Source organism: Petaurus breviceps, unplaced genomic scaffold (genome assembly GCF_028583685.1).
Source record: "Petaurus breviceps papuanus isolate PSGF00001 unplaced genomic scaffold, PetGlider_PUasm1.0 90683, whole genome shotgun sequence".
Classification (NCBI taxonomy): domain Eukaryota; kingdom Metazoa; phylum Chordata; class Mammalia; order Diprotodontia; family Petauridae; genus Petaurus; species Petaurus breviceps.
The window spans coordinates 7,500,366-7,524,394 of NW_027187308.1; the positions used below are offsets into that span (position 1 = coordinate 7,500,366).

At 40.4% G+C, this 24,029-nt stretch overlaps 1 protein-coding gene and 1 pseudogene across 2 annotated transcripts in view; one reads left to right on the top strand and one right to left on the bottom strand.

The window, feature by feature from the left end:
* TBC1D23 (TBC1 domain family member 23) overlaps window positions 1-24,029 on the bottom strand; it is a 377,925-nt gene that overhangs the window by 75,187 nt on the left and 278,709 nt on the right. The window lies entirely within an intron of this gene.
* LOC138144063 (STING ER exit protein pseudogene) lies at window positions 4,817-7,704 on the top strand (annotated as a pseudogene).

Consider the following 24,029-nt stretch of genomic DNA (forward strand, 5'->3'; position numbering starts at 1 on the left):
CTCAAGTTCAATAACAATAACCACTCAATTTCAGCCTTTCCACAGTGGATTTCTTGAAGGATGACATTCTGACCTGTGAATCCTGTTCGTGACACCATAATGTCCAATTAAGGAGGTTCAGGATTCGCGTAAATGAAATGCTTGGCACTCCAAGAAAGACCCAAGGCAAATTCTTTAGAATATTTATTCAGAATATATGTATACATAGGCAAACCAGAGATAAAAGAGTAAGAGGCTTAAAGATAGCAGAATAAGAGCAGCCATGATTAATAGTGGATATATATAGATATATATATGTATACACACACACACACACACACACACACACACACAAGCATCACTGTTGCGGGGAAGCACCAACACTTGACCATACAAGCTGGAGAATCCCAGTACAGCCTGTCAGGGTCCCACATGGGAGGGTCCCAGACAGGACATCTCCTCCATGGGTGAGATTCCAATTTGGGGTCTGAATCTTACAGTTTAAGTAGTGCTGAGAACAAAGAAGTCATACTGCCAGGTATTTTAACAAGCATCATATCTGGTGTGAGGCCTGGGATGGAGGCCAATCCCTCCAACGCACCCCCCCCCCCCAAGAGCATATTTCCTTGGAGTGGCTAATTTCAGGAGATGGGCAGTTATCATATCTCTTCTCAAGGACCTAGCCAGGTCCCAGGAGAGGAGCAGCCCTCAAATTCTCAGGATCCCTGTTCCCAAACAACTCAGGGTAATAGAAAGGTCATATTGAGTTGGGGCCTTGGTTTGTATAATCTTATTCCTCACAGAGGGGCTTACCTTGCCCCTACACATGCTTTGATCCTTTTGTCCCCAAAATAGGAGTCTAATATTGGATTCCTCTGTTTGCTTTGCTTCCCTAGTGTACTCATGTTGCCTCTCAATTACTTGACTTTTGGGCTTTTTGCCACAGTAGGACTTTGCTACCAGACAGGGGAGCTTTGTACCAAATGCTGGGGTTTTCTCACCTGCCAAAGGTATTAGTTAGGTGCCCTCTCTGAAGCTTCCACACACTCTGGCAAGCTGGTCACACAGGACTTCCACCCTAGACTGCAATCCAGATCCAAGCAGGTTAAAACAAGAGTGATTACCTCTTAGACTGGTTGCATGGTCCCTCTACAGTCTGCAGATCAGGAGCTAAAGCTGCCACGTGGCTGTGGCCGCGGTGCCTCAGTGGCTTCTCCCTCCAGGGGATTAAGGTGGACTGTACTCCCAACTACTGGATCCCAAAGTCCACACTGCACTGACCTCTCACTTTGTCCTTAGCATCTATGGGTTGATAATTCTGGAAACCGGCACAGTTGCTGGTGATCTGAAGTCCCTCCAGCCAGTGGTTGGTCAGGTCTGCCCTGGGGCTAAAACCTCGGTGGAAGGGGGGAGATAGGGGCGAGAGGGGGGGGCCACCCAGGGTTGGCTGCCAGAGCTGCGCCGGCTGCTCCCTGCATTTTGTGGGTTCTGTAGCTCCAAAATTTGTTCAGAGTCACCTTTTACATGAATTGGAGGTGGTGGGAGCCGGAGCCCAGTGGAAACCCTGTTTCAACTCTGCCATCTTGACTCCACTCCCCTATTTTGTTTTATTTTTATGACTGACACAGGAAACCTTAAGAGGTTCTAACATATTAAATTCTTTCCAACCCAACAAGCATTTATTAAGCACCTGTTATGTGTAAAACACTATGTTAAGCATTGAGGATATTAAGACAAAAATAAAGAATGGTTATATTCTGCTGTGAGGGGAGTAGGGACATAACATGTAAACAATTGTATATGGTACAATTGAGACAAATGATTATTAGTAACCAATGATTTAGGGAGATGTTGAGTTACCCATTTTCCTGTAGGATTTCAATGAGGATTTCCAAGTTCAATCTCTTGAAGGATATTACTGATTATTAGAATGAATTAACACTCCTCAGTCTTGGTCACACCCAACCCAAACTTACAAGGAGTTTAATCTAAGATGAAGTTTCCTGGCATGGCGCAGGCAGATTATCCAGGTTTCACAGGCATACAACAATGAAGTCAGCACAATGTCTCTATAGACCTTCAGTTTGGTAGACATTCTAATACCTCTTCTCTCGCACACTTTCCTTCAGTGCCTCCCAAACACTGAGCTAGCTCTGGCAATGCATGTTTCAACTTCATTATTAATGTGTACATCCTTGGAAAGTATACTGCCAAGGTGAATCAACTTATTCACAGTATTCAAAACTTCTCCATTTTCTGTAACTGATGATCCATGTATGACTGGTGTGTTACTGGCTGGTGGAGAACCTCTGTTTTCTTGATATTAATTGTTAGGTGAAAATTAGCACAAGCAGCAGAGAATTAATTGATATTTTGTTTTATCTCAGATTCAGAGCCTACATTGAGTGTACAATCTTCTCTCCCTCCACTTTAGTCTTGGCTTGTAGACTTTTCAAGTTACATATTTTACCATCAATGCTGTAGCTATCTTTGATGCCATTTTCATTTTCATTGAAAGCTTCTAACAACGTTGTTGAAAACATCATGTTAAAACGCATGGAAGCAATCACACAGTTCATTTCACTCCATTGGTGACTGGGAAAGAGCAAGAGCCTCAACCATTACACAGAACCTGGGCAAGCCAGCCATCATGAAATTGACATATGATACTAATGAACTTTTCCAGGCAACCAAATTTTGACACAAGCCCTTGAAACAGTATCAAAGACTTTGGTCAGATTGACCAGTGTACAGACCTCTATTAATTCTCCTAGCATTTCTCCTGGAGTTGTTAGGCAGCAAACACCATTTCAACTGTTCCTCAGTCCTATCTGAAACTACACTGGCTCTCGGGTAGATGAACATCTTCCAGGTGAAGGATCAGCCTATTAAGGAGGACTCTGGCAAGAATCTCGAAAGATCTTCCTGTCATTGTCACAGAATGATCTATTTCCTTTACCTTTACGGAGATGGACAATGGAAGCATCCTTGAACTCCAGGGAAATAACTTCCTCTTGCCATATAAACCAGAAAATTTCAGTCAGCTTTTGTATGAGCAAAGGACCCCCTGCCTTATAAATCTCAGTTGGAATAGAATCAGCACCAGGTGTTTGGCCTTATGAGAGGAGGCTAATGGCATTTAAAACCTCTTTGTCAGTTGGAAATTCGGCTTGAGTTGATTTTTACCTGAGGTATACAATCAGAGGCTTCAGCTTTGGTTGATGATGGTCTGTTGAGAACACTATGGAAGTGTTTAATCCATCTCTCCATGATTATGTCCTTATCACTAATCAATGTGGCTCCATCAGCACTGAATAGTTGAGATGCACCATAGGTCTTTGGTCCGTAAATAGCCTTTGAGGCATCATAAAAATGCTTTGGATTGTTGCTCTCAGTCTAAAACTGAATTTCCTTTGCCTTTTCACTGAGTCAAGAAAACCACATCTCTCTAAACTTCACTTACACTTTTCTTTTGATGGAGTTAAACACTGCCTTCTTAGAGATTGATGAACTATCTTGCTGATAAACCCTGTGGAATTCTCATTTTTTGTTTAGCAGCTTCTGAATTTCCCCATCATTTTTATCAAACTAATCTTGATGTTTGCAAGTGTTCTGGTCCAGATGAGTAAATGAAGTGCTGTACCCCAAATCTCTGAAAGCTGCCCACTCCTTTTCTACTCCACTGTTGCCAACTGTGTGTTGGCTCAGGTGAAAATGTCTTCCAAGTTAGCAAGTTCTCTCTCTGAGAAGCACTCTAATCTGTTGATATTAAGTCTTCTGGTACTTTCCCTTGGGGCTGCCACTTCTGTTGAATGCAAATATTTAGCTTGGGGAGTATAAGTCTATGGTCAATCCAACACTCTACACCACACATCACCTTCATCCATTCTCACATTTTCTCATCTCTTCTCCTTACAATGACATAGTCAATTAAATGCCAATGTTTGCTTAGAGGGTGCATCCATGAAATTTTATTGCATTTAGGTAAATGGAAGACAGTATTGGTGATTAGGAGGTCATAACATGCACAAGTCTTCAGTAGTAAGTGACCATGTCTGTTACTGTTTCTGACTCCATCCCTCCCAAGGACACCCTGCCATGTCTGGTAGTCTGTGCCTACTCTAAAGTCACTACTACTAAAATCACCCAGAATTATAAGCTTGTCCTCTTTTGGCACATTGATGATGAAGGTCCCTAAATCTGCATAAAATTCTTCTTTGACTTCATCAAGGTTCATTATAGTGAGAGCATAGGCACTGATAATGATGACTTGCTTTGTCCTGCAAGTGGCAATCACATTGTCATGAGCCTATCATTCACTCCTTTTGGTAGGTATACAAGCTTGTTGATTAGATTAGTTTTGATTGCAAAACCTGCACCAGCTTCATGATGCTCCCCTTCACTGCAGCCACTCCAGAAAAATGTGTTTCCAGCTCTGATTTCTAACCTTGCCTTCATTTGCCAGCCTTATTTCACCCGGGGCTGCTATTTGGATGCTATATCCACTGAGTCCTCTCACAACAAGAGCTGTTTGTCTTTCAGATCTACTGGATTTTGTGTTATTTATAAAAGTGTGGGCACATTCCATATACCAATGGTGAGTGGAATCATCATTGCAAAAGTTTTTGTGCATTTTTTTTTGTTTTTCTCTTGCAGAGTGGGATCCCTGCCTACCTTTGGTAAACAGGCCAGAGTTGGATGAAGCAGACATTTTTTAGGGTGCCTTTTCTAGTCCCTTCCTCACACCAGGAGGTGAGCAGTGGAGTCCTTAAATTGCTGAGACACTCAAGGGGCTACTGAATCCCACTGCTGCTTCCAGTGGTGAGAAGACGACCCTATGGTCTGGGCTGCCTGTGTGCAGGATTGTGACCACAGCACCCAGTGTATCCACACCTTCTGCTTTGTCACTCGACTGTCACCACAAGACTTTGAGGTAGGTAAAAAAAGAGGGGGGGGGACAAATGGTTTGGGTGATGTCTTTTGATTTGTGTATAAATTGGATTGTGAGGCAGAATTGGGTGAAATTTTCAGCTTTACTCTCCCTCCCTTTTTTCTGTTTCTATTTTTTTTTGTTTACTTTATTTTGAATTTATGGAATAAAACAAGTATTTCCATAACATAGTATAATAAAAAAAAAGATGATTACACATGAAACTTCAAATCTATCATGTACAACTTGCTATTTCTTTTAAATATATAATAAAGTTATTATGTAAATTTCTTTTTTTTTCTCCCCTCCATCCCTTCCCACCCTGGAGATGGCTACCTTTAGACACAACCAGGTATTTATATGTAAAATTATTCTATACATCTATTTATCAGTTCTTTCTCTGGACGAAGATAGCATCTTTCTTCATATGTCCTTTATAGTTAATTTGGGTATTTATAATCAAAATAACTTATTCACTCAAAATCATTCTTTTTTTTTGGAGGGGGGAAGGTAGGGAAATTGGGGTTAAGTGACTTGCCCAAGGTCACATGGCTATTACATATATCAAGCATCTGAGGCCAGATTTAAACTCAGGTCCTCCTGATTCCAGGGCTGGTGCTCTATGTACTGCTCCACCTAGCTGCCCCAACTCAAAATCATTCTTAAAACAGTATTGCTATTGCTCTGCACAGTGTACTCTTGGTTCTGTTCATTTCACTCTTCATTATTTCATGCAAGTCTTTCCATGTTTTTCTAAGATCATTGAGCTCATCATTTCTTATAGCACAGTATTATTCCAGCACGATCATATACCACAACTTGTTCAGCCATTCCCCAACTGATGGGCATCCCTGAAATTTCCAGTTCTTTGCCACCACAAAGAGAGCTGCTTTAAACATTTTAGAACATATAAGTTCTTTCCCTTTTTCCCTAATCATCTGTGGAAATAGACCTACTAGTGGTATTGCTGTATCAAAGGATATAGGCAGTTTAATAACTCTTTGGGCATAATTCCAGATTGCTCTTCAAAAGATTAGATCAGTCGCAATTCTACCAACAATAAATTAGTGTCCCAATTTTTTCACATCCCCTCTGATATTTGTTACTTTCCCCTTAATCGTTTTAGCCAGTCTAGTAGGTATAAAACAGTATTTCAAGGTTGTTTTAATTTACATTTCTCTAATTAACAGAGATTTAGAACATTTTTTTCATATGACTATAAAGTGTTTTGATTTCTTCATTGGAAAACTGCCTGTTCATATCCTTTGTTTATCAATTGGAGCATGACTTACATATTTGACAAAGTTCTTTATATGTTTTGATATATGAAACCTTTATCTGAAAAACTGTCTATAAAATTTCCCCCCCCAATTTTTTGCTTTCCTTTTGATCTTCCAGTGTCATTGAAGGCCAGTGGCAAGACAAAGTCAAGACAACTGGTGATGGTTCAGTGATGGAAGCAGTGGGTGACTTGTCTTTGATGTCTAGTTCTAAGCACTTCTCAGCACCTGCTTCAGCTGCCTTTATCACCATTGAAACAAATTGTTCTCATCCACCCGTTCCACTGGAGGAAGTCTTCACATGCTTGGGGTAGACAACTCCTTAATTCACCAAAGGGTTTGAGATCCCCTCAGTTACTCTCACCCTGGTTTAGCCTGTCTGCGCAGGTGATTAATGCAGCCAAACATGCTCACAAGTTCTATAACACAGAAGGGGAGAGTGTCCATTTCCTGAGGCCTGAAGGCATAGAACGACAGTTCCGGAAGAAGTGTGGAAAGTGTGGTTTGCTGCTCTTTTAGCAGCACCAGCACAAAAATGCTCTGATGACCTTTACTGTGGATGGAGCTGTTGTCAAATTTTGACTGGGCTTTGGGAAAACCAACTTATACAGTCAAAAACAAGAACCTCCTAAGAAGATAATGATGATAGCATATGAAGGACATGAGCAAATTCAGCTCTGTCACCATCTTCACCATAGATGAAGAAGAGGACAAGATTGAGGCTAGAGAAATTGTTGGCTCAGATGTGCAGAATGTCAAAGTGATTGAAAAACAGCTGGAGCTGAAGGGCATGAGCAAGAGATGGCTTCAGGAGCTGACTGAGATAGAAGCAAAGAAAGCCAAGATGACAGGGACTTTGATTGACAGACCTTGCTTGGGGCCAGTTACAAACTTCCTTGGGGTCAGTTACAAACTTCCTTGATGTGGGTGTACTGGTTACCACCATAACACTCAACAAAAGTGGATCCTGTTTTCCAAAATCTACAGAGTTGTCCCTACCTTCCTGAGCTATATGCACTCATGGTCTAACAGCATTAATCCCAACGCAGAGAAGCAGTCCTAATGATGAGGTGTGGGCTCTGGGAGTGCCCTCAAGCTCTCCTTGAGTCCTTGAGGTACAGGCTCTGGGAACCTCCCTTGGACTCGGATTAAATTGTCTCATTTGATGAGGCATTTGCATGAGGCAATAGCCTTACACTGTGGCTGGGCCCAGACCTCTAGCCTAGTTACTAACTGCTAACTACTAACTCTAGCCTAGTTACTAGCCTAGCCCTCCATTGTTCATCTACTTCCCACCCTTGAGCCTATCAAAATATCAATCCACCCTTGAACTGGCCTAGCCACCATTGTCTGTGGCCTCATTGACCTCATTAACTCCTCCTGAAGACCTTCCCTAAACTCCTCCTCTAGACCACCCCTAGATTCCTCCCACAACCTTCTGTGTATAAGACCCCATCCTGTCTTCATGTTTGTGAGAGTACCATAGAGTGACCTAGCACAGACTTAATCTGTGTCTAATACAAGCGAACTTTTAATAAACTTTACTTTTCTTTGGCCGAGAAGACTTGAGTCAAATTCATTCGGCAGGACCCGGCGTGTTGGTATTTTGGGGTCTCTAGAGCAACCCTAAGCCTCTTTATGGGTATCCTCTTCACTAACGTCTTGCTCTGCTTGTTTTTTTCCAGACGTTTTTTGTCCAGTGGGTGTTTTACTTACATTTCTTTGCTGAAATTTTGGGAACAGAGAACAATGTCTGAATTCCTTTGTCTTTGAACATAATTGTTTTTACTTTCTTCTTTGAACTGAACACAAAATAAAAGCAAAGGTAAGAGTTGGGTGAATCAAGTGGGTACCAAAGGTGGAAAGCAGCCCTGAAAATAGTTCAGTAGGCCTCACACCAGAGGTATTTGTCTCCCCTAAACATACCTTATACCTCATCATTAGGGAGACTGTTTTTCTTTTGTTATCCTTTGTCTAAGAGAGATATTGGGCTAGAATTATATGTGTAGTACACATCAGGGACTTGAGAATAAAAACCATTTTTCCTGGTCACCCCTGAGGGAACAGTCAGCTTAGTTTTGGACAGTTTAGTTCACTCCTACCACACTCTAGCATGCAAATGATAACCTCAGATAGCAACTAAACACATTTCCAAATAAGAAATAAACAGAAAAGTTATACCAATTAGAGTTACACAAATTAGAATAGATAATCCAAAGCACAAGAGTAATTGGGTTCTTTCACTCTGGAACAAGATAAAATCTCAGCTTGACCAAAGAGAGAACTATTTCACTGGGAAGTCTGCTCTTAGCAGTCTTTGTGGCTATAGGCAATGAGAATCAAGGAACATGTTGGGTTGCTAGCTTCCCCATATCTCTCTTTCTCTTTCTCTTTTCCTCTCTCTTCTCTCAGACTTTGTTGTTGTTCAGTCATTTAGTCATGTCTGACTCTTTGTGACTCTGGACCATAGCTTACCAGGCCCCTCTACCTTCCACTGCCTCTCAAAGTCTGTCCAAGTTCATGTCCATTGCTTCCAAGATACTATCTATCCATCTCATCCTTTGCCATCCCTTTTTTTCCTTTTGCCTTTAATCTTTCCCAACATCAGTCTTTTCTAATGAGTTGAGTCTTCTCTTTGTGGGGAAGCCTATACTTGGGTGGGGGTAAATTCTTTGATTTGATTAACCAAGGCAAGGCAATTAAGGAATAAATGACATCATCAAAGTTACATTCCCAGCCTCAGAATAGCTGTGCCTCCATTGTAATATTCATTCTCTCTCATATTTGTTAACCCATCAGAGTTGATTGCCACCCTCAGGAACACCCACTCTTTCAAGTGCATATAAAACTGTGAGCCTACCTTCTTGATTGGCATGCAAGAGTATCACTGACCCTTTTTATTGGTAATATGCTAGCATGACTAATAAAATGATTAATAACCTAGAAATTGTCTCACAAACTTTTTAAACATCAGATAAGAATGATATAAAGAGATACAGAAATATTTTTTCAGGATTGATAGTTTAAAGAAATCCTGCTGGTATATCTACCAGCCTCAAGTCTCCACTCCAATCCATTCTCCCGGTAACTACTAAAGTGAGTTTCCTAAAAAGCAGGTCTGATCATGTGATCTTCCTACTCAACAAACTCCAGTGGCTTCCTATCACCTCCAGGAGCAAATATAAAATGCTCTGTTTGGCATTCAAAGCCCTTCATAACCTAGCCCCCTCCAACCTTTCCAGTCTTCTTATACCTTACTCCTCGACATCTACTCTTCAGTCCAGTGACATTGTCTTCCTGGCTGTTCCACAAACAAGACATTCCATCTCTGGCCTCAGGAAATTTTCTCTGACTGACCCTGGAATCATCTACCTCCTCTGCTCTGTCTACTGACCTCCCTGACTTTCTTTAAGTCCCAACCAAAATCTCACCTTCTATAGGAAACCTTCCCCAAACCTCCCCATTATTAATTTCAGTGCCTTCCCTCTGTGAATTATTTCCAATTTATCCTGTATATGGTTTGTTTTTTATGTATTTATTTGCATGTTGTCTCTCCCATTAGATTGTAAGCTCCTTGAGGGAAGGGCCTGTCTTTTGCCTTTTTTTTTGTATCCTGGGAGCTCAGTAATATGACATAGTAGTCAGTGCCTGACATAGTAGTCACTTAATAAATGTTTATTGATTGATTGAGATTAGATTAAGGATTTCAGACTAAAGTACTGTCCTAATGTTAATATATAGCCTTGAGGCCAAAGGGAAAGGAAAGATAGCCGTATTCTACACAACTTCTATTCTCTTTCTCTTTGGAAGTTATCACACACTATTTCTGGTTCATTTTGGGGCACTCAATCATATATCATCCTATGTTGTTATTTAACTATGTCAAGTACATTGTTTATCCTTCCAAATAAGAGTAGATTCCTGAGGAGCAGTAATTGTCTCTAGTCCTTCTCTTATTTTTTTCCATAGGCTTAGTATACTGATGAGCACATACTGGGTATTCAAGAATATATTTATTAAATTAAACAATAATATCTTATCTATTTAAATTATTTAAGGAGTGCAGGAATTTAAACTTTTCCAGAAATTTTCCCTGTTTATGTGACTAACAGCAAAAAATATTCTTATTTTGTTTAAAGCATTTCTATTAAAAAAAAACTTAAAAATCCCATCAGAAACTACATTTTACATAAATCTTGTTTAACTACTGAAGCTTAGAAATTAATTTTGTGATGAATAGAGCCAGATTAATCCTCATTTGCAAATGACAAGTGAACATTTGGCAGCAATTTCCTCATCTGCTTTTAATTCATTTGAGAGTGTTGAGGAAACAGAGAGATAAAAGGATCTGGCAATTATAATATTTCTCCATTAGTCATCTACTAGTGGTTGTCCATAGTTGTTCTTTTTAATTGAAGCTGACTACTAATAGACGTGTAGACATGGCCCAAAGCAAACATCTGGACAGGAATTAGACCAGTGTTTGTTGTCCTTGGGATGGTAGTAGTTCACTGTGGGAACTTGTTTCATCCTTTTTTTTTTTTCACCTTTGCTTCCAAATATTCTGGGCTTCTGTGTGAGCCAAATCACTTCTATTTAGGTTCACAAGAAACTAACTTCCCCATTAGCTGTCAACAGGCTTTATTTTTAAACACCATCTCTTTAATTCATTGTACAAAGACAACACTCAGTAGAAGAAAACAAATTCTGTCTCTCAGAGTGCAGATTTAAAACAATTGTGCTAGATAGAAATCACCACTTTTATCCCTGAGGGCAGGAGACCCCATTTTACCTAAAATTTCTATTTCCTTCAATGCCTAGCACAATGCTCTGTATAGAGTCAATGCTTCTTGGATGCAGCTCTGATTTCTAGGGTGCATTTGCCCAATTGCCCTTCTTTAATGGGATATTACCCAAAGGGAGTGATGTACAGCTTGTGGTTATGTGACCCTTGGTGAATTCTGATAGGAGAGACCAATCTGTGGTAAAACAGTTTTGGAGGATGCTTGAAATCTGGTGCCAAGGTTGAGAGGAAGAATAGAGGTTAAGGGAGTAGTTGGAGTAAAGGAACTAATGTAGAGCTTGAAGAATCTTACTGTCTTTGCCCTGATGTTCTCCCTTTTTTAAGGGCAGCTGGATGGTTTATTAGATAGGGTGCTGGTCCTGCATTCAGGAGGACCTGAGTTTAAATCTGGTCTTGAACACTTATAAGTTCTGTAACCCTGGGCAAGTCACTTAACCCTGTTTGGCTCAGTTTCCTCATCTGTTAAATGAGCTGGAGAAGGAAATGACAAATCATTCAGTATCTTTGCCATGAAAACCCCAAATTGGGTCATGAAATGTTAAATACAATTAAAGATTCTCCTTTTTTTAGATATAACCCAGGGATGGACACACCACGAAGAGAAGCTAGGAGGACTCCTGTCTTCTCTTGAAGTCTGTGAGCGTCTTGAGAGAAAGGATTGTGAATTTTTTTTAACCTTTCTTTATGTTTTCAGCACTTAGTACAGTGCTAGCCATATGTTATTGTTCAGTGGGTTAGGTTATGCCCTTTGTGACTTCACTTCAGGTTTTCTTGGCAAGCATAGTGGAGTGGTTTGCCATTTCCTTCTCCAGCTTGTTTTATAGATCAGAAAACTGAGGTTAAGTCGCTTGACCAGGGTCACACAGCTAGCAAGTGCCTGAAGTAGGATTTGAACTCACAAAGATGAGTCTTCCTGACTTCAGGCCTTTGTAGACACTTAATAAATAAATGCTTGTTGATTGACTGACTGGAAGGAAGAAGAACAACCCTTCTCCAAAGCTCTTGGACCAACTTTGTATTCCCCTGTGTCCATGCCTTGGACCCAGCAGATACTTAATATATATTGGCTAACTTACATATCAACGAGAGATAAATTCACAAGTCAATTCTGGGGATTGTCAAAATCTACCCCTTCAAAAAAAATTAATAAATACTGCTAATTGGACTACCTACTATGTGATAGGCCTTTCAAGTTTGAGCATGATACAAGGTGGGATGGCTAAATACTACATGGAAGGACAGAGCTAGGCTTCAAAAATAAGCTGAAAGACTAAAATGTTGAACTGAAGCCAAATGGCATGACCTTCTTCTGACAGTTCAGAAGCAATACTTTATCTAAATTTTATCTCTTTTGGTACCTAGTTTGTGTTTAATAAATGTTATTTTAATTCATTTCATGTGGGTATAATTACTGATCAAATCAAAATCTTTCCATTCTTTCTCATCCTATACAAATATGATCCATATCTTTCCATAAATCCTCAATTTGTGTACCATTTAATAAGATGAAAGACTTTCTCTGGTTGTTTTAATGCCTTAGTAGAACAATTATAGCACTTGAACTGACAAAAAAAAATGTTGGTTAAATCGAATCCTATATATTTAAATAACTATAAATTTCAGTTACTATTGTCAGTTACTATTGTCCCCATGCCAAAACCACCCCCTCTCTTTTCACTCCTCTCTTTTTAACTTTAATTTAATTTTTAAAAAAATCTATTTTTTGTTTTCAACATTCATTTCCACAAGATTTTGAGTTACAATTTTTTCCCTCCCCATCTTTCTCCTACCCCCACTCCCAAATAGAAAGCCTACTGAATACCCCTCCCCCCAATCTGTTCTCTCACATCCTCCCCACATCACCCCCCTAACTTTGTAGTAGGGCAAGATGGATTTCTATATCCCAGTACCTGTATATCTTATTTTCCAGTTGTATGTAAAAAACAAATCTTTAAATATTTTTAAAATTTTTGTTCCAGATTTTCCTCACCCACCCCCACTGGGAAGATAAGCAATTCAATATAGGTTGTACATGTGTAGTTACCCAAATTATTTCCATAGTAGTTATATTGTGAAAGACTAACTATATTTCCCTCCCTCCAATCCCGCCCCCCACTTATTCTGTTTTCTCCTTTGACCCTATCCTTTTCAAAAATGTTTGCTTCTAACTACCCTTTCCCCCAATCTGCCCTCCCTTCTATCATCCCCCCTCTTATTCCCTACCCTCCCCCCCATTTTCCTGTAGGGTACCCAATTGAGTGTGTATGTTCCTCCCTCCTTAAGCCAAATTCAGTGAGAATCAGGTTGTTCCATTCCCTTTCACCTTCCTGCTCTTCCCCTCCATTGTAACAGTTTTCTCTTGCCTCTTTTACGTGAAATAATTTACCCTAATCTATCTCTCCCTTTCTCCTCCCAATAAATTCCTCTCTCACCTCTTAATTTTATTTTTTAGATATCATCCCTTCATATCCAACTCATCCTGTGCCCTCTGTCTATATATACATGAACATACATATGCCCACACTCACATACATGTTTATATACACATACACCCTCCTATATAGACATATACATGTATGTATTCATATATATACATATATATTTCCTTCAACTATCCTCATGCTGAGAAAAGTCTTATGAGCTACAATTATCATTTTCCCATGTAGGAATGTAAATAGTTCAACATAAGTTCCTTATGATTTCTTTTTCCTGTTTACATTCTCATTTTTCTCTTGCTTCTTATATTTGAAAGTCAAATTTCTGTTCAGCTCTGGTTTTTTCATCAAGAAAGCTTGAAAATCCTCTATTTAATTGAATAACCATATTTTTCCCTGTAGCATTATACTCAGTTTTCCTGAGTAGGTGATTCTTAGTTTTAATCCTAACTCCTTTGACTTCTGGAATATCATATTCCAAGCCTTTTGATCCCTTAATGTAGAAGCTGCTAGGTCTTGTGTTATCCTGATTGTGTTTCAACAATACTCAAATTGTTTCTTTCTGAGTGCTTGCAGTATTCTCTCCTTGACCTGGGAACTCTGAAATTTGGCTATAATATTCATATTAATTTTCTTTTTGGGATCTTTTTCAAAAGGTGATCAGTGAATTCTTTCCATTTCTATTTTGCCCTTTGGTTCTAGAATGTCAGGGCAATTTTGCTTGATTATTTCTAGAAAGATGGTATGGAGGCCCTTTTTTTGATCATGGCTTTCAGATAGTCCTATAATTTTTAAATTATTTCTCTTGGCTCTATTTTCCAGGTCAGTAGTTTTCCCAATGAGATATTTCACACATTGCCTTCTATTTTTTCATTTGTTTGGATCTGTTTTATGCTATCTTGATTTCTCATAAAGTCATTAGCTTCCGATTGCTCCAATCTAATTTTGAAGGAGTTATTCTCTTCAGTGAGTTTTTCAAATTCTTTTTCCATCTGGCAAATTTGGCTTTTTAAGGCATTCTTCTCCTCATTGGCTTTTTAAGCCTCTTTTGTCATTTGAGTTAGTCTATTTTTTAAGGTGTTATTTTCTTCAATGTATTTTTGGGTTTCCTTTAGCAGGCTGTTGACTCTCTTTCCATGATTTTCTCACACCATTCTCATTTCTCTTCCCAATTTTTCCTCCACTTCTCTTACTTGATTTTCAAAATCCTTCTTGAGCCCCTCCATGGTGTATAACCAGTTCATAGTTTTCTTGGATGCTTTTGATGCAGGAGTCTTGACTTTGCTGTCTTCTTCCCCCTCCATGCCTTGATCCGTTTTGTACCCCAAAAAAAGGATTCTATGGTCTAATTGTGCTATTGTTGCCTGCTCATATTGCCAGTCAATTACTTGGCTTTTGAGCTCTTTGCCACAGTAGAACTCTGCTTCCAGAATGGAGAGATCTGTGTCCCAAATCGCTGGGGTTTTTGCAGCTGCTGGAGCTATTAGGAGGCTTCCCTCTCTACAGCCCTCACAAGCTCTGGATCACTGGTCACACACCCCAGGACCACCTCCCAAGACCACAATCCATATCCAAGCAGGTTAAAGCAAGAGTGATTACCCCCTGAATGGTCGCTTGGTCCCCCTACAATCCGCAGGCCAGGAGCTCTGAAGCTGCCACGTTGAGGCGGCTGCATGGCCACTGTGCCTCTGCTGCTTCTCGCCCTGGGGCAGGGGCCAGACTGCACTCTTCCATCCCTCCCTGTTCCAACAGAGTTCCACACTGACCTTTTACTTTGTCTTTGGAGTTTATGGGTCCAGAAGCCTGGAAACCACCACAGCTGCTGATGATTCACTCTCCTGAAGTCTGCTACAGTGGGAGCTGGTCGGGGCCACCCTGGGGCTAAAACCATATGGCTCACGTGGGCCTGCCCTCAGTTCCCAGCTTGGTGTGTTAGACCCTTCCTGTCCACCTGCCGGGCTTCCTTCAGAGGCAGATTTGTTTCTCTCTGTCACTTTGTGGGTTCTGTAGCTCTAAAGTTTGTTGAGTAATTTTTTACATGTATTGGAAGTGATTGGAGTGGGAGCCCACACCAAGTTTGTGCTTCTACTCTGCCATCTTGGCTCCACCCCCTCACTCCTCTCTTTTTACTATTATGAGACACCCTGTTTTCCAGAGCTAAGGCCCAGAAAGCAGCATGTGCCCTGAGCTTGGCATAACAACAATCCTTTGCACTCACCCTCTGCATGATCTCAGCTGCTGATTGCTGTTGCTATTCCTCACTGTCACAGCTCAATGAGTAGCCACCGCTAATGTATCAAGGCTTGGCCTTGTTAAAAGTATCACCTCCTAGAGGAGTTCCTAGATTTGTGTCTAGTTTCCCTCCTCCCACATAATTAAAAAGCTTCTCACTTATGACCACTATGAGCTCTTTGTTTTTATTTTATTTCTTAGACTTAACTGTGGTTGTCACAAAATGTGTGAGCTCTTTGGTATTTTTAGTGTTAACAGTGAGTGTATAACCTCTGTGTCTCTTTGGTTATTTCTTTTCAGAGTGGATACTATTATTAACTGCTTAGTGAGATTAGACCAGAACAGCTAGGTGGCACGGTGAATAGAGCGCCAATCCTATAGTCAGAAAGTCATCTTCCTGAGTTAAATCTGGCCTCATACACTTACTAGCTGTGTAACCCTGGGCAAGTCACTTAACATTGTTTGCCTTATGTAAAATGAGCTGGAGAAGGAAATGGCAAACCACTCCAGTATCTTTGCTAAGAAAACTCCAGAGGGAGTCACAAAGAGTCAGATACACTGATAAACAACTGAACAACACAGAGTTTAGACCAAAGCTTCTTAACCTAGGATGGAGTAAGGGGTCCATGGATAGATTTCAGAGAGTCTGCATACTTGGATAAGGAAAAAAAAACACCCCACATCTTTATCTGGTCTAACCTCTAACTGAAAAGTAGCATTTCCTCCAATTATGTATGTATAGGCAATAAATTCTATTCTGAAAGGGGATCTGTAGGCTTCACCAGACTCCCTCAAGGAGTCCATGACACAAAAAAGGTTAAGAAGCCCTGGATTAGGTAGATGTCAGAATGATAAAATGAAAGTGACTTTCAACCGAAATATCTTTTAATCTATTAAAAGATTTGTGTCACAGCTGTTTCTAGTTCCCGCCTTGGGTAAATATCAAATGTAACCAAGGGTCCCAATTTTAATGCAGTTTTATAAAATAGCATTCAGAATATGTGCTAGTACCACCCTGGGACTTAGCATGTGCTACTTGAAAAGTCCTTTCAAGCAGAGTCATCTGGCACCACTGCATAATACAATGTCTTTTGATACAAGAAACATATTCTCCTGGTAACAAGAATATGGTCCATAAGGAGTCAACCTCTTTGAAACTGAGGCAGGACTATCTAGCTAAGGAGGAGATAACTCCCAGTTGCACAGATTCTTTGAAACTCTGGTTCTCAGAAAACTAAAGGAAGGAATCATTTGAAAACCCAAAATAGAATCTTTTGAATACCAAATATATGAGATAATCCAGGCTCATGTAGAGTTATTAAGAAGAAGGAAGAGCTCATTCACGGCTTTGCTTAACATAATTTATTGACTTCTAAAGGGTCGAGAACTGTAGGGAAGAAAAAAAAAGGAAAAAAAATAATTTCTGCTAGACTACCAGTATTTTTCAGTCAAAAATTATCTAGTTAAAGTCTAGGTTGACCAGTGACACTGACCACAGGGAAAAGAGAGATCCCTATTCATTGTTTTTCTTAGAGCTTATTTGGATGACCCCAACCTTAGGGACCAAAGTAGATACAAAGTCTACTATTTAAATATTCTGACCTTTGACTCCTTTCTATTAAAAGTATTTAAAAAAAATCAACTTGAGCAGCATTACATATAGGTCTTCTGTTCAATTCAGTGAGAATTTTATATGTGACTTGTGATAGGCCCTTGACCCCTGGAATTCCCAGAACACTGTCCTTTGGACAGCTGCCTTTTCTTCATGCTATAAATTAGCTGTGCTTTTTCTTCCATTGCCCGTATCCTCTGTAGGCTGGTTGGAGCCCATCCAAGTAACTTGGCCCCCATTCTACCCTCTCTAGAGACCATTTTAAAAAGACTTCAGAAGCAATAATTTAAGCAAAGAAAGGCTCTCAGAATATGTCTTCACTGACTATTCATTGACTTCAGTCATTTTGGCCAAAGTAGGAGAGGAATCCCAATTCTATAAGGTCAAATATCCTTTTCCCCTACCCTCTTAAACTAAAATGGGAAAGATGATCTAACTCATAGAAAAGATTTGTTCCTAAAATTTATGCTCTGGGATCCTTTTATAATAGCAGTCCTCTTTTCTTTTCTGTATTTTCAAATCTGTTGAAGATCGCTAAGCCACAGTAGAGAGAGGTTGACTGGTTCCTGAATCAATCAATCGGGGTTAAGTAACTTGCTCAAGGTTACACGGCCAGTTATTTCTGGGTGTGGTGCTGAGTGTCTGAGCCCAGGATTCGATCTTCAGGTTGTCCCAACACTGGAGCCGGTACTCTTACTCGCTGAGCCACCTGGCCGCCCCTAAGCAATCGGGGTTAAGTAACTTGCTCAAGGTTACACAGCCAGGTGTTTCTGGGTGGGTGCTAAGTGTCTGAGCACGGGATTCGATCTCCAGGTCTTCTCAACACTGGAGCCGGTGCTCTTACTTGCTGTGCTACCTGGCCGCCCCTAGTGTTTGCTATTTTAAGTAAATTATTCTTTGTCTATATTTTTGGTGAGAGGTCTAAGTGATTGGGGGAGGCTAGGTGAAATAGTGAATAGAGCACTGGTCCTGGATTCAGAAGGACCTGAGTTCAAATCCAGCCTCAGATGCTTAGCACTTACTAGCCATGTGACTTCGGCCAAGTCACTTAACCCTAATTGCCCTGCCTTCCCCCCTCCAAAAAATAAAAAAGCAAAAAAAAAAAATTAAAAAAAGAGAGAGAGAAATCTAAGTGATTTATCAACATGAGTGGATCTGAAAGAAAACAGTGCATGTCCATTGGTATAGGAGCAATGAGGCAGTGAAGTCTCTAGACCCTAGTAATCATAAGCAGAAGTGAATCTCCTCATCAGTGCACACAATTTCCACCTTGTGACATTTGTATTCTCTGTGTTGAATTTTCCAGTCTGCATTATTCCTTTCCATGCAACCATTAAGTAAGGATAGTTACCTTGTATCAGAATATCTCTACTTCCTTATGCTTAAAATAGGTTTATAAAGGGATGACTGATGACAGAACAGTGGGGTAAAGTATTTGAGGGCAGAGTCCCCTGTCAAGTTGAACTTGTTAAATATAGTTTCAAGATTTTGAAGGGAAGAAACTGGGGACAGAGCAGGGTTGATGGAATGGTTATATAGGTCAGGACTGGAAATATAGATTTGGGATACATCTGCATAGAGGTGATAGTTGAAGCCATGGGAGTGAATAAAATCGCCAAGAGAGAAAAGTATATAGAGATACAGGTCAAGGACAGACACCCTGAAGAAATCCACTTTATGAGGCTGGGAAGATAGATAGATGTACAGACAGAAAGTTAGAACAGCATTTGCTAAGTTTACTAAGTTCGTGAAGTAGATTACGAGCCATTGGAGACAGAGAAATAACAGGGTATGGTGAGGGCTATAACCAGGAAAGTAAAGCGGCTTTGAAGCCAAGAGATAAGAGGGTATCCAGTAGGAGAATGTATAAGTGACAAATGTCTTTCCATCTTCAGAATTTAAGGGGCCTCCTTTCTGAGAGAGGAAGCAGCTATTGCCACAAGTTACAACCTCTCTGAGTTTCAGTTTCTTCATCATTAAAATAAGAGGGTTGTACTAGCAGACGATCTGTAAGATGCCTTTCAGCTCCTATATCCTATAACTCTATATTTTAACTTTTAACAATAGAAGTTAATAAAGTACAGACAGCATATACTGGGAATGAGGAAGGAAAAAAGATCCTTGGGGAGTTGCTGTAGAACGAATACCTACTTACCACAAGGGGGCACCAGAACTCCAAAATCATGCTGAATTACTCATTGAGATACAGAACAAAAAGAATTTTCTGTCTTTAGTTAAAAAACGAAACTTTGTGTCACTTGAGGACATAGGAACTTTGTTCAGTTTTGAGGAACTTTGCTGAAAAAATAGTCATTATAACTCATGCTTGCTCCCACCCAAAGTTCTCCATGGAAATAATCTGAATTTGTTTCATTTCTAGCTCTGCTGCCTGCTACCTATGTGACTTAGGACAGGTTGACTGACCCTCACTGATTATATTGCCTTATTTGTAAAATGTGGGGATTGGATTATCTGACTTCACAGGATCGCTAGAAACTAAGGCCCAGGGTAGGGGGAAGGTGCTTGCTGAAAGGTAATCAGACAAGTCAGAACATGAAACTAGGTCCAAAAAGCTATTCGTCCATATACTCTCCCCCCCAATATATGTATATATTTATATATACACACATATGTATATATATATAGATATATAAAATTCAAACAACAAACATTAAATGCTTGAGTGATAACTATAGTCACATTTATCTAGTGCATTGAGATTTAGAAAGATTTTTTTTTCCCTTTGTGGCAACTTTGAAGTAGTTATAACAAATAAGATCGTTGGTTTTAGAGCTAAAAGGTCCTCAGGAATTATTTAATCCAAACCTTTATTTTTTGGATGATGAAGCTGAGACCCAGTAGGGTAAAGTGAATTTCCCATAAGTATGTGATCTAGAACTCAGGAAGGTCATGCCCTGACCTCAGTATCTTAAGTTGAAAGTTCTATGTTGTTAGAATTACAGAAATGGACAGGTCATAATCCCAGCCTTACATCAGAGGTAAGAAATGAATTCAAATCACTACAATATAGAAATATATAATATATACCATAAGATAGAGTGGTATGAATGAGGAGAAGTTCAGAAGAGGCAAGATGCAAGTGCAAAAAGTACATCAAAAACTAAACTCACCCTCCCACCCTCTTCCAGACTTCCTGATTTATGTTGAAGGCACCATCATCCTCCCAGTTATCTAGGTCTGTAACTGTGGCATTATCCTCGACTCTTCCCTCCACCCACCCTTCTATATGCAATTGGTTGCCAAGTATTGCTGTTTCTATCTCCATACCATCTCTTGCATCTGACCCCTTCTCTTCATTCACATAGACAATGCAGCAGTTCAGACCCTCATAACCTCTCACTTAGATTATCACAACAGCCTTCTAATTGGTCTCTCTGACTCAAGTCTCTCCTCATGCTATTCCATTTTACACAATTCTGCCAAAACTCATTTCCCTTAAACATGGTTCTGACCATGTCATTCCCCTACTCAATCAACTCAATGGACTTCCTATTGCCTGTTGACAACAATATAAACTCTTCTATTAAGCTTGTTAAGCCCTATAAAACCTAACCCCAACCTATCTTTCCAACCTCATTAGACATTATTCCCCTCCCCTCACATTCTGAAATCCAACCAGATGAGTTTTCTCTCTGTTCTTCATACATAACACTCCATCTCCCATCTCTACATCTTTGTACTGGCTGACCCATTTGTCTGGAACTTACTCCATCCTTACCTCTACTTCATAGAGTACCCATTTTCCTTTACAATACAGTTCCTCCCACATCTCCATCTCTTCTCTCCACACCTTTATACTGGTTGACCCCAATGCTTGCAATGTACTCTTTTACTGAAGCCTCAGAGAGTCCCATTCTTCCCCTGATAAGACTGAAACACAGTATTCTGCATGAAGCTTTTCCTGATTTCCCCAAATGCTAATACCCTTCCAAACTACCTTTTATTAACCTTTATTTTATTTTATTTACCTATATACTTTGCATATATTCATATTATTAACTTTATATTTATGCTGTATATATTTTAATGTATACTTGTTTCCTCAATTCCAATGTAAGTTTCATTCTTTGCATTTGTGTCTCCAGGGCACAGAGTCTGGTAGGTAATAGGTACTTAATAAATACCTATTGATTAATTGATTTCTTTTCTGCTGACTAAGTGGTTGATAAGTAGAAGAAGCTCACCCTACTGTCAGATAGATTGTTGCATGGGAGAAGAAGGTGGTGAGATAGGATAGGCAGGGGAAAAGTGTCCCCAAGAAGGTACTGCCACCTTTAACTTTCCAGCCCTGGTGCAAGGCCCTAGAGGTTCCACCCTAGTTAAATCTTAAGAGATAGTCAAGTACCCATAAAAAATTTTTTTAAAAGAAAAGAAAAAGACCTAAAAGAAGGCCTCCAGCATAGTGGGCAACTCCTCTGGATTTATAGAAAAATGGAGGAGTCACAGAGGATGAGAAAGTATAGATGGATTGCTTTCTGGACCAATGGAAGGAGGATCCATATTGATAAAAGCACAGATTCCATGAAATATATTCTAGCATTGGTTTGCAAGATGGATTGAGGGGAGGGAGACAAATTAAGAGGCCATAGTAGTATTGTCATGTAGACAATGCCATACCGTAGGGAGTGTAGGAAAGGAAGAGATCATTTTGGGCTGCAGTGATCAAGGAGAACATCTTGGAAGAGTTGGCCTTTGTTCTGGGATTCTGAAGCTGGGAGGGTTGGGTTTTTATAGCTAAAGATGTTAAGGGGTGGAGTCAGAAGATTCTAGAAAGAATAAGGGTACCGGCTGAGATTGTTCAGTAAATAGTTCAGGTTTATGGGTGTGTATGGTTCCTGAATTGGGTGTCAGGGACATAAAGATGGAAAGGTAGGTTTAGTAGACAATGGGCAGCAACTGGAGATTTTTCAATGGGAAAGACATAACAAGCAACACTGTCCTTACTCCAAACCACATTTCTCACCTTCACATTAAACTTTATATTATAGTATCTTTATTCACAGGACCCTCCCTGCTTTGCTACCCCCAACACAATCTCCTCTCTTTTTTTTTTAATGACTCACCATTTTCTTTATTTGTACAAAATAGTGAATAATCATACCCTGGCTGGGGAAAAAAAGGGAGTGAGTTTTAGCTTTAAACAAGTCCTTCTGTTCTGAAGCATCTATTTTGAAGGCTTGGGACCAGCAGCATTAGCCCTAGCATCTTTGGGTTTGGACTCAGCAGGCTTAGCAGCCTTAGAATTAGACTTGGCAGCCTTGAAATCAGACTTGGCAACTTTGGGGTCAGACTTGGCGACCTTAGCATCAGATTTGGTGGCCTTGGGGCCAGATTTGGTAGCCTTGTGTAATGTAATACCAAGCAAAGGCAACTTCCCAGGTTCAAAATACCAGCATAGGTGCTCTCTATTTTATTCAGTAACAAACCCAGAACAGAGAAGATCAAAACATGACATCATTCAAAATACAGTATTTACTAAGTATGATTAAATAATCTCCAAGTACTACCCCACCCCAGGACCTTCCAATCATTCAATCAATTACAAAGTCTCTGTTCCAAATACTTCTCCACCCCTAGGCTATACCTTAATTAAGTCCACCACAAAGCCCCTCTTCTCAAATGGAGATTAGTTTCCAAACATAAGTAAAATACATTCATTTGCTCAACCATAGAACACAAAAAGGTCAAAAGTTCCCCACCCCTGGATCACAATTGAATCTACCCCAGAGTTACATCAAGTTTAAACACAGCACTTAATACCCAAATGGAGGTCTTTTCTTTATCTTGACACGAGGCAAGTTCTCAGAACCCCTGAACACATTAGCAAAGCCCTCTCCCAGGATTTCTGTAAACATACAACAAGAAAATCCTTCTTCAGGGCTTCTAAACCAACAGAAAGGCTCCCAGACCCCTGCAACAACAGCACTGTCCTTCACCAGTGGACAGTATTCATTCTGTCTGCCGGACAGTCTCCAGACCCCTGCAACAACAGTACTGTCCCTCACCAGTGGACAGTATTCACTCTCAGTACTGTCCCTCACCAGTGGACAGTATTCACTCTCTGTCTGCAGGACAGTCTCAGGCCTTCTTAACCAAATGCCAGGTTCCAGGACTTCTTCAACAAAAGGACTGTCTTTCACCAGTGGACAAATCTGGCAAAATAACATCAAAACAGACAGACAAAGTACCAGCAAAACAGCCATGTCTCCTCAGTCCTTGGCAGCTCAGGGGGCAGGTCTCAAAAGTCCAGGGCAATTCAAAGCGGCCACCAGCAATCTCTTAGTCTCTCCCTCTCCACGAGGTGCTGCTCCCAAAAAGAACTTCCGCCTCTCTCTAGTGTCTCTCCAAATCTACGTCACCAGCTCCTCCCAGTCAGGACTTTCTTTTCACATCAAAAAGTCCATCCCACAGGTGGGATTAACAAGCTCTGGGTTTTAATACAATCAATTTGAAAACCAAGCCCAATACAGGGGAATCTCCACATTCCATTACTATCACACCTTGGGATCTGACTTACTGACCTTGGTGGCAGACTTGACAGCCTTGGGGTCAGTGGGCTTGGCAGCCTTGGGGTTAGTGGGTTTGGTAGACTTGGGGTAAGTGGACTTGGTAGACTTGGGGTCAGTGGGCTTGGTAGCCTTGGGGTCAGTGGGCTTGGTAGCCTTGGGGTTAGTGGACTTGATAGACTTGGGGTCAGTGGACTTGGCAGCCTTGGGGTTAGTGGGCTTGGTAGACT